This window comes from Triticum aestivum, unplaced genomic scaffold (genome assembly GCF_018294505.1).
Source record: "Triticum aestivum cultivar Chinese Spring unplaced genomic scaffold, IWGSC CS RefSeq v2.1 scaffold19489, whole genome shotgun sequence".
NCBI lineage: Eukaryota > Viridiplantae > Streptophyta > Magnoliopsida > Poales > Poaceae > Triticum > Triticum aestivum.
Genome location: NW_025225718.1, coordinates 25,089 through 36,472, shown reverse-complemented (window position 1 = coordinate 36,472; position 11,384 = coordinate 25,089). Strand labels below are relative to the sequence as shown.

Here is an 11,384-nt window from a genome sequence, read left to right as displayed (position 1 = left end):
GAGTACCGAAGCAGAAGTGACCTTGCAAAGCTGCGTGTCCCAGGGTGGGGTAGACGGCCCACTTTTATAAATATGACCATCATGCCCTTGCTAACGTAGGGGTATTAGATAATCTGAGCCATTCATGTGTTTAGGGGGTATCGAAGCAGTAGTGACCTTGCAAAGCTCTGCACAAGCATGCATGAGGAACAACGGGAGAGATGGCAGCAGGTTGGTGTTACAAATTTAATCCCTGGCTTGGACCATACGAACATTTCTAATACTAGGAGTCTGTAAAATATATTGCCATGTCATGATGTCAACACATCAAAACATCGGAGTTCGAACCTGCTTGATACCAGCAGTTCATATCCGAGAGCAGAACAAGCTGCACCACTGCTACCGCCTCAAGGAATAGTGAAGCAATCCAGTCAAGCAGGCGTCTTCGACTGGCCCAACAACATTGCCCATGTTGAGGCGTAAGTCTGAACGTTCGTGGCCTGGATCGGCCAGAGAGAGAAAATCAGCAGGGCCCATCCGTCCCCTTCCTCCACCGCCCCATCACACTTCCCGGCGGCGCTCCGGCGGTGACGATTTTGACCAGGTCCCTAGCCCCAATGGCTTCCAGTCACCTGTGCACTTCCTGTGGCAGGCTACATCATTGACCCCCTCCGCCGCCGCCGCCGCCGCCGCCGCATCAGGGAGAGGCGAACCTTCCTCCTTTAACTTTCTTCTGAATGTTCGCTACGGTAGCAGAGATGAGCTGCCAAGTATGGATTATTGTTGGAAACGATTGTTTTGGCAATGCTTCACGATGTATTGATCGGTGTAAAGCGCACGTATATATGGAGTACAAAGTGGGCCACAACCTCAACTATACAAAGACTAGGAGGTGGGCCAGACTATACAATATACATGCACAAACCATATATTCAACACACCCCGCAGTCGAAGCGTCGCCGGAGACGCAAACACTGGACCTGAACTCCTCGAAAACAGAAGTAGGCAGTCCTTTCGTCATGACGTCGGCGAACTGCTGCGCCGTCGGGACGTGGAGGACTCGGAGGCGCCCAAGGGCCACCTGCTCACGAACGAAGTGTATATCGAGCTCAATATGCTTCGTTCAACGATGATGGACCGGGTTGGCGGAGAGGTAAACGGCCGAGACATTGTCGCAGTAGACGAGCGTAGCCTTGTGAACATCACAAAGCAACTCCTGGAGCAGCTGACGCAGCCAAGAGCATTCAGCAACGGCGTTAGCCACTGCTCGATACTCAGCCTCGGCACTCGAGAGGGAGACGGTGGGCTGTCGCTTGGAAGACCAAGAGATCAGGGACGGCCCAAGGTAGACACAGTACCCCGAGGTGGAGCGCCGTGTGTCCGGGCAGCCAGCCCAGTCCGCATCAGAGTAGGCGACGAGGTCGGTGGAGGCGGAGGCCGTCAACGTAACTCCCAAGGACTGGGTGCCGCGTATGTATCGGAGGATACGCTTCACTAGAGTCCAGTGAGAGTCGCGCGGAGCATGCATGTGAAGACAGACCTGCTGGATGGCATACTGCAAGTCGGGGCGCGTCAGGGTCAGGTACTGCAGGGCGCCCACAATGGAGAGGTAGAAGGCCGCATCAGATGCAGGCGAACCCTCCAAAGCGGAGACCTTGGCCTTGGTGTCGACTGGCGTGGGAGCGGGCTTGCAGTTAAGCATGCCAGCTCGGTCGAGAAGCTCATGGGCATAGCGCTGCTGATGCGGGAAGAACCCATCTGGCCGTCGAACCACCTCAATGCCAAGGAAATAATGCAGAGGACCCAAGTCCTTCAGGGCAAACTCATCACGAAGACGAGCAGTAAGCCGCTGGAGGAGCACGACAGTGGATGCGTCAGAATGATGTCGTCGACGTACAGCAGCAAGTAGGTTGTGTCCACTCCGTGATGATACACGAAGAGGGACGCATCAGAGTGAGTCGATGTAAATCCGAGCGTTTGCAGGAAGGCGGCAATGCGCTGGTACCAGGCGTGAGGTGCCTACTTCAACCCGTAGAGCGAACGGGAGATCAAGCACACATGATCTGGATGCGTGGCGTTGACGAAGACGGTGGGCTGCTCACAGAACACCTGCTCAGCCAGGTGGCCGTGCAAGAAGGCATTGGACACGACCAACTGATGCACATCCATGCTCGGGACATGGCTAGCTGGAGCACGGCGCGGATCGTGCACGGTTTAACAACCGGGGCAAATGTGTCGGTGAAGTCCACACCCGCGCGTTGTCGAAAACCCCGAACCACCCAGTGAGCTTTATAGCGCTCGAGAGTGCCATCCGGACGAGTCTTGTGCCGAAAGACCCACTTGCCCGTGATGATGTTGGCACGGGGTGGCCGAGGGACGAGCTGCCAGGTACGGTTCCGCTGGAGCGCGTCGAACTCTTCCTACATCGCAGCGAGCCAATGAGGATCCCGAAGGGCGGCTCGAGCTGACGATGGGAGAGGAGACGGCTCAGAGGCGGAAGCAGCGAGAAGATACTCATCGCTGGGGTACCGCGTGCTCGGGCGAAGGGTGCCAGCCCGAGAGCGAGTCATCGGGCGGGGCAGCGGGTCCGGAGGGGAGGCAGGCGAGGACGAAGACGAGCCCGCCTCCGATGTGGCCGCCGCGGGCGAGGCCACCGGCGTGGCAGCGGGCGAGGCCGCCGGCATGGCGGCGGGCGAGGCCACCACGGGCGAGGCGGCGGGCGAAGCCGCCGGCAGGGTCGAGACCGGGGACGCCGGGGGCGTCGCGGGCGTCGAGGGAGGTGCGGCCCCTACGGCAGCCAATCGGGGAGAGACTCGACCTGTGGCGCTGGGGGCACCCTCAAAGCCGGGAGGCGGCCCAAGAGAGGCACATGGGCGGCCATCACCGGGAGCGAGCAAGGCCGCAACATCTGAAGGTACCTGCTGGAACGGAAAAACCATCTCATCAAAGTAAACATGTCGTGAAGTGATCACCCGATGAGAGATAGGATCATAGCAGCGGTAGCCTTTGGTGTTAGGAGGATAGCCGAGAAAGATGCAGGCCACAGACCGAGGTGCGAGCTTATGAGGAGCAGTGGAAGCGATGCTAGGGTAGCACAGGCAACCGAAGATGCGGAGCTCAGCATAGGAGGGTGGCGTGCCAAACTAGAGGTGATGAGGTGCAAAATTCCCGCGAGTGCGACAAGGACGAATGTTAATGAGTAATGATGCGGTGGCAAGCGTGTCGGGCCAAAAACGTGGGGGCACGTTGGCGTAAAAGAGGAGGGTGTGAACGCAGTCATTGAGAGTGCGAAGCACGCGCTCAGCGCGGCCGTTTTGTTGCGAAGTGTACGGGCAAGTGAGACGAAAGATCGTGCCATGTGTGGCGAGAAGGTTGCGGATCGCAAGGTTATCGAGCTCCTTCCCGTTGTCTGTTTGCAACGCATGAATGAGACGTCCAAACTGCGTGGGGACATAGGAGTAGAAGGCGGTGAGAGTGGCAACAGAGTCCGACTTTCCCCGCAAAGCAAGGTCCACACATAGTGCGAAAAATCATCAAGTATGACAAGGTAATAAAGATAGCCCGTGTTACTTGCAACAGGGGAGGTCCAGACATCACTATGAATTAACTCAAACGGTATGATGCGACATGCGAGGAATTGCTAAAAGAAAGACGAACATGTTTGCCGAGGCGACAAGCATGACAAGTGTGATCGTCGATCTTATTACACGTGAAGGAAAAACTCCGAAGAATATGACGAAGGGTGGCAATGTTGGGATGACCGAGACGAGCGTGCCAAAGGTACACTCCGGCGGAAAGAGCCATGGGTGCAGCAACAGATGAGGTAGGTGAGTGGACCGGGTAGAGCTCGTCTGGGCTGTCACATCGGTGGAGCACCATCCGGGTACGGGCATCCTTGACAGAAAAGCCAAACATGTCAAATTCAATGGTAACAGGATTTTCACGTGTAAGAGAACGAACGGAAACAAGATTTTTAATGATGTCAGGAGAAACAAGCACATTAGAGAGATATAATGGCATGGAGTTAGAAGGAAAAGCAGCATGGCCGACATGAGTAATGGGCATATAAGAACCGTCACCCACGGTAATGCGAGCAGCGGTGTGAACGAGATGAGCGGCAAGAAGGTTACCGGGGTTGGCGGCCATGTGAGCCATGGCTCCGGTGCCCATATACCAGTCGCCACCGCCAGTGTACTGCTGTGGTGTGGGGGCGGTGATGAGAGCCACTAGGAGCACGGGATCCCATGGCGCCGGCGGGAGGGCCGGGGCGGACGACGCCGGCTGAGGCGGTGGCGCCACAAACCCATAGCCCGAGGGGCCCTAGAGCGGCGCGGCCTGGTACACCTGAGGGGCCGCGTACAGGGCCTGATGAGGGGCTGGGCAGGCGCCGAAGGAGCCGGGGACGGGGGCACGCGGTATAGGCATGGAATCCGCATGCACAACCCCCGTCCAAGGGTTCTGGCCGGCCTGCCAGGGAGCCGGCGGTAGCTGGTGCTGCGGCTGGCGGGGCGCCCCGCCGTGGGCAGCCGGCTGCTGCGACTGCTGCTGCTTGCGGCTACCTCGGCTGCGACCCCGCCCCGGCGCTGCTGCTGCTCGGCGGGGGGCGGAGGGGCCTGCGGCGGCGCCGGGTAGGGAAACCCGGGCGGCGGCGGCGCCTGGAAGGGGCCCGGGGCGGGCCGCGGCGGTGGGGCCGGGGCGGTGGGCGGCGCACCGCCATGGGTACCAGCGGTGAGAGCCGTGTGGGTGGCCCGGGTGCGCGACATCCGCATCCACCACTCCTCCAGCTTCAGGTACGCGACGATCTTGGGGAATGTCGGGTTGGTGATGAGGAGGATGTTGGAGGCGGCGTTCCCGAAGTCGTCGTTCAGGCCGGCGATGAGGGTGCTAAGGAGAAGCTCATCAGAGACCTTCTCTCCGAGGTCACGAAGCTCGTCAACAAGCTTCTTAAGGCGCATGCAATAATCATCAACAGACGACTCTAGCTGCTGGCACCCAAAATACTCGCCGTGCAAGAAGACCTTGCGTTGGAGCGCGTTGTCGGTGAAGAGGACGTTGAGCTTGGTCCAAACGGCGTGAGCGTCATCGTCGGCGGAGACCATCGTGTGGAAGAGGTCCTTCGAGATGGTGGTGTAGAACCAACGGATGAGAATGGCGTCGATGGCCGTCCACTCCTCATCGTCCTCCATGAAGCGGGAGTCCACGGAGCCATCGATGTGATCCCGGAGATTGTACTCACGGAACACGAGGGAGAAGTACGTCTTCCAAGCATAGTACATGGAGGTGAGGTGGTCGAGGACGACGGAAACCCGGGTGAGGATGTTGAGGTCGCGGATGACGACGGGATCGGGACCTTCGAATGGGTTGGTGCGGCGGCTACGGGTGGTACCGGTGGAACCGGGGGAGGCCATGGCCTAGAGGGGTGGTGCGGCGGCGCGGCAGGGAAGAAGGCGGCGCAGCTTGGGGGCGGCGCGGCGGGGGCGGGCGGAAGCACGGGCGGCGGCGGCAGACCAGGGCGGCGACACGGCGGCGGAGGTTCGCGGCGGCGGCGGCACGGGTTAGAGTTAGGATCGTAGGTATGATACCATGTTGAAAACGATTGTTTTGGCAATGCTTCACGATGTATTGATCGGTGCAAAGCGCACGTATATATGGAGTACAAAGTGGGTCACAATCTCAACTATACAAAGACTAGGAGGTGGGCCAGACTATACAATATACATGCATAAACCATATATTCAACAATTATGAATCTGTATCAGTTAGTCCTAAAATCATGTATAGTAACAGAGATGTGCTGCCAAGTAACAGGAACCATTACATGACTTCAAAAAGCGCTTGTAGTTTCTAACTGAAACGTGTTATAGTAGTTAGTCCCAAAAATTTCTTTCATTATGTCCATTTCTCCGCTGTGTTGGAGCCTAGGAGCATTTTGGAACATGCCATTGATTTCAACAACAATGACTACCGAAAAATGCTTTCGCCTCGCTTTATATATAAAGCAAACCACCGAGTCACAACATCTGACAAGACTGCAAGAAATACACACATACACGAAGTAGCACAAACACACAGGTTCAAAAGGGATTCACAGCTCAATTAGCCATAAATAACACACAAATGGCGAAGCAACGGCCACCAAGTAGCTAATCCGGCTCTGGAGGTGGTGGAGGAAGCGGCGGCGCCAAACGGAGAGCCATCGCGTGAAGGTCAGTGATGAGGGTGTCGATGGTGTCTCGGTCCTGCGGGCGGCTAAGCGGCCGCCAAAATTACAATGACTAGAAAAATTCGAGGGTTAGTTGACCTAAAAACAGACCCGCTTTACATGGTAAAACTGAACATTCCAATGAAAAATTCAGTCCAGCCGCTGTAGAACAACAAGGTTTGCACTGTAGAACTATTTTTAAGGTAAAACTGGGCCTCGGATTGTAATAATTCGAGGACATACAACAGACATGCCATTTGCTTTACATCAGAAAATCTCTTGTCATGCTCACAATCTAATTGACTACTTTTTCTGTCAGGATTGTCTCATTTCACCTGGGGGCCTGATACATGTGAGGACAGAGGTGTAACTCAGGTGGTCCTCTGGCGCTCGACGAACAGCTTGCCAAGGAAATTCAGCTAATCCACTGCACCGTGGAGCAACACGAGTGGTATGAAGCAATTTCTGACTGGTCCTATTAATATTCAAATTCTCGTGAAACTGATGCCATGTACCCTGGTAAATAGTGGGCATTCTCATGGTCGTAGTAGACTAGTAGCAGAGATCGATGAGCAGCAAAGTGATACCATGTTTGACTGCCCCATGTACAAACTTGAGACATGGACAACTATCCAAACGTATGATGATGTAGTACACTTCATTAGTATCAAAATGCTAAATGATTCAAAAATCAAATGCCTTAACGGTACACGTTACTAAGAACAGCACAACCTATTATGAAATGAAAAAACGCTGGAAATTTGGAGAACTTAAAAGCACTTGTAATTTTTGACAGGCCAGTACTTCCAAATATCATTGATTCTGTGATTTCTCTGCTTTGTTGGAGCCTAGGAGCATATCGGAACATACTATTAATTTCAACTCCAATGACTAGAAAAACTACCAGCATTAGTTGATCTGAAAACAGGCTTGCATTACATGAACAAATTGAACATTCTAATGAATAAATTCAGTCCAGTTGCTGTAGAACAAGAAGGTTTGCAATATTGAAATACTTTGCAGGTAAAATTAGCTCAAGACAAGGGGCTTCAGATTATAGTAATTTGAGAAGATACGATTTGTCATTTGCTTTACATACGAATATTCCATGTCCTGCTCGTAATCTAATTGTCTATCTTGTCAAGATTTTCTCATTTCACCTGGGGCCTGATACATGTGAAGCTAGAGATGGAACCGATAAGCCCACATTTCCAGCAGCGCCGAAATACACTTGACTTGTTGCAACGAAGTTATGATCAATGTTGCTCTCTGCATTCATGGCACCTTCCAAGACCTTGACTACCTCGGACATTTTAGGCCTTCTTTTGCAATCAATCTACAAACACCACATTGCGAGCTTCATCATCTCAATTACATCATGCTTATGTGCTAGCATATCGTTACTCTTATTGTCAATCAATTCTACCAACCGATTAGTCTTCACCCTTTTCCTCCAATTGGGTGATGAGATGGATGCTTTCTTCGGATCGAGAATTGTCGAGGTTCTTTCTTCCGCTGATGACTTCCATGACCACAACACCAAAGCTATAGACATCGGCCTTTTCCGTGATCTGTGATGTCAACCATTCAGGAGCTAAATATCCAGGCGTGCCTCTCATTCTGGTAAAGACTTGACTCATATCCCTGTCAATGAGCTTGCATAGTCCAAAATCAGAAAGTTTAGCATTGAAGTCATCATCTAAGAGGATGTTTTGTGGTTTGACATCCAAATGGGCAATCTTTTTCATGCACTCCTCATGAAGATAAGTGAGACCCTTCGCTATGTTAGTGATAATCTTGCACCGTGTGCTCCAATGTAGAGGAGGTGAATCATTGTCATGTTGACAATAGATCCATCTGTCCAAGGATCCTTTTGGCATGTACTCATACACCAAGAGCCTATGCGATTTCTCCGCACAAAAACCAATCAATCTCACAAGATTAATATGATGAATGCTGCCAATTGTCTGGACCTCTGCAGCAAATTCCCTTTTGCCCTGACCAGCTCGATCCAAACGTTTTACTGCAATCCTTTCATCAGATATCTGTCCCTTGAAAACAGACCCAAATCCTCCTTCCCCGAGCTTGTGTGCGGATTGCTCCGTTGCTTCTTTTAGCTGCTGAAACGTGAACCTCATTGGAGTTCCTTGTACCTCCCCAAACTCTTCCTCCTCCATCTCATGCTGTTGCTGCTCTGTTGTTCGTTTATGTATAAAGTAGGTGAGGAGGAACAAGATGGTAAGCAAAATGAAGCCGCCTACAGGAGCTACAATTGCAACAACTCTTCTTAAAGAAGAGGATTTCACTTTCATGCTTGTTGGCGCAATAGATGCAGGCAGAGCACTTGGGGCCGTAGGTGTTACCTTGGCTGGTGGTGCAGGTTGAGCACTTGGGGTCGTAGCTGTTGCGTTGGCTGACGGTGCAGGCTGAGCACTTGGGGTCGTAGGTGTTGCCTTGGCTGGCGATGCATGCGGAGCACTTGGGGTCGTAGGTGCTACCTTGGCTGGCGGTGCAGGCTGAGTACTTGGGGGCGTAGGTGTTGCCTTGGCTGGCGATGCAGGCGGAGCACTTGGGGTCGTAGGTGTTGCCTTGGCTGGAGGTGCAGGCTGAGTACTTGGGGTCGTAGGTGTTACCTTGGCCGGGGGTGGGGGACTTTCAGCTGTTGGTGATCTTCCTCCATTGACTGCACCCACGCCACCTCCAACCGTAATAGCGGCTGGCCACACGGGGGCAACATGGAGGAGGAGGAGAGGCAGGAGGGGGAGAGCCAAAGAGATGCTCACCACTGCCATTTGTGTTATGATTTCAGATTGCACCCGTTAACTTGAACCAGTCTCTCAACTGCAAACTTTTGATAGGGCTCCTGTGGCTGTGATAGACTGACAGCTAACATAGTGAAAGAGTGGTAGGGGCAAATTTGACAAATTTGACCTATAGACAGAATCAAATCATAGAATGAACTATCCGTGTAACTATTTCGCGCGGCTGGCCTTTTTGTGTGACGCCCGCCACGAAGGCGCCACACTACACTGTGCAACGCCTCACAGATAGGCACTACACAGCCAGCGTCGCACACGTGTAATCAGAAAATTACTAAGTCGTGTGCAGCACCTGAGAGCTAGTCGCCACATTATACAGTGTAGCGCCTAGCTCCTAGGCGTTGCACTAGTGCAGCGCCTAGCTCCCAAGCGTTGCACTAGTGCAGCGCCTGAGAGCTAGGCGTCACAGGTCAGCCGCGTGAAATAGTTCTACGGACAGTTCATTCTGTGATTTAATTGCGTCTATAGGTCAAATTTGTCAAATTTGCCTAATGGTAGGGGATAGCTGACAGGACAGGATCTGTCTGTTGAATCACTCAATGCTCAGCATAAAACATCCAAACATTCTCGCAGACTTGTTTGCTTGTTGGTCCCTTTCGAATTATATATGTACGTCTTTAAGAATAAAAACATGAATTACATCTTTATAATGCGTTGTTTGATGATTTTGGCTGTAGGAAATAGGCAAACACGATAGAAAATGCGATCAGACCTTGCATAGGTTCTTTTTTTTGCGTGCATAGGTGTTATCATATAAAACATGCTTTTTGACAAAATATCATCTTGGGAGAGTAGACATTTTTTCCCTTGTGTATCTCAGAGCCTGGAAGCAGCTCGAGGTCTTGTTGATAATGCCGTCAACCATATGGAGCCAAGTCTCACTCATCATAACTCCTTGATTGCGTCCAGATGAGGATGGCAAAACCTTGTGATCCTTGTGACACATTTTATCGAGTCAAATATGTGCCAGGCCGCACTAGCGGTATCCTCACTGCTACTGTTTCATAGAGTGGAAATCACTTTGGATCACAAGATCGCGCTGGGAGGAAGCTGCGCGGTACCGGCTGGAGGCCTTGATGCCAAAATGATTTGTTTGTGATCCGTTATTTATATGTTCAGCAGATTTTTGGTGACCGAGCTTCAGGGAGCACGGTATATTTCAAAACATCTAAAATCATATTTAGAAGTTTCAAATGTGTTCTGCATGAACATGTTTTTTTTTAGAAAAGGAGAATGACCCCCGGCCTCTGCATCTGGGCGATGCATACGACCACTTTATTAATTATTCTTACAAGACCTTACAAAGCCATACAACAGTAAAATTAAATCCACCGTCTAAGCAACAACTGTTGCTACACCCATCCAATCGATGAAGGGGCGCAGATAGTCTGGGCCTAATAACAAACAGACATCGCAGCCAAACCTAAACATCTAAGACCTGAGGTCCCAACCAGGACGCCTGCCGGGTATGGGGCACCTACCAGTCCGGCGCACTCCTCAACCAGGACGCCTGCCGGGTATGAGGCCGCCGCAGCCACCTGCCACCAATCCATCTTTAGAGTTGTACTGTTGCATGTACCATGCCAGGTCTCTCTGCCATCGACGCCACCACGATGCCCGACAGTGTCGTCCTCCTGCGCGAGTCCATCCTCCCACAGCGAACTCCGAATCTGCACTGCGCCGCCGTCAAGATCCGTCGCCATCAGTGTGTAGGATGAAGCACCGCTCCACCAAAATCCATTCTCTGGTCCCTTGATAACGTGTGTACCTCCAAGAATGACGCCCCGAAGGGAGGAACGACACCAGAGCGCCGCCGTCATCCGATCATCCGATCTGGGGTTTCCCCTGGAGGTAGCAGAGAGTGGCCTTGAACTTCTCCATGGAGATGCCTTCAAGAAAGGAACGACGCAGATAGCGCCGCCACCGTCGGCCTTAGCAGGAGACGAAGGCAAGTTTTCACCCAGATCAGTTCGAAGGGATCCAACTCTCGTGCCCGGGCCGCCGTCAGCACCAGCACCACAAGGCAGACCCTGGAATATCGGCATATCAGCGAGCCGCCGGCACAACCGCATCCAGATCGCCGGCCACGCCGGGCCGCCGCCATCCTCCGCGCCATCCGGGTCAGAGGCGGAGCTGCCGACCGCGCACAGGGACCGCCGCCGCCTGCACACGCCGGAGCGCCGCCGAGAGCCTAGTGCCCGCCACCGCTTGCCGAAGCCAACCGCCCGAGCACTGGCGCCACCGTGGAGCCATCAGATCGGGGAGGAAGACGCACGCCGACCATCCTCGCGGACCCCGCCGCATGCCCGAGCGCCGGCGCCACCGCGGCGCCATCAGATCGGGATGAGGAGGAGCCCGCACACTCGCCGCCCCGCGCAGACCAC

The 11,384-nt window shown here is 53.4% G+C and overlaps 1 pseudogene; it reads right to left on the bottom strand.

The window, feature by feature from the left end:
• Window positions 1-7,264: 7,264 nt before the first annotated feature.
• Window positions 7,265-8,973, bottom strand: LOC123172329 (G-type lectin S-receptor-like serine/threonine-protein kinase SD2-5; annotated as a pseudogene).
• Window positions 8,974-11,384: the final 2,411 nt, after the last annotated feature.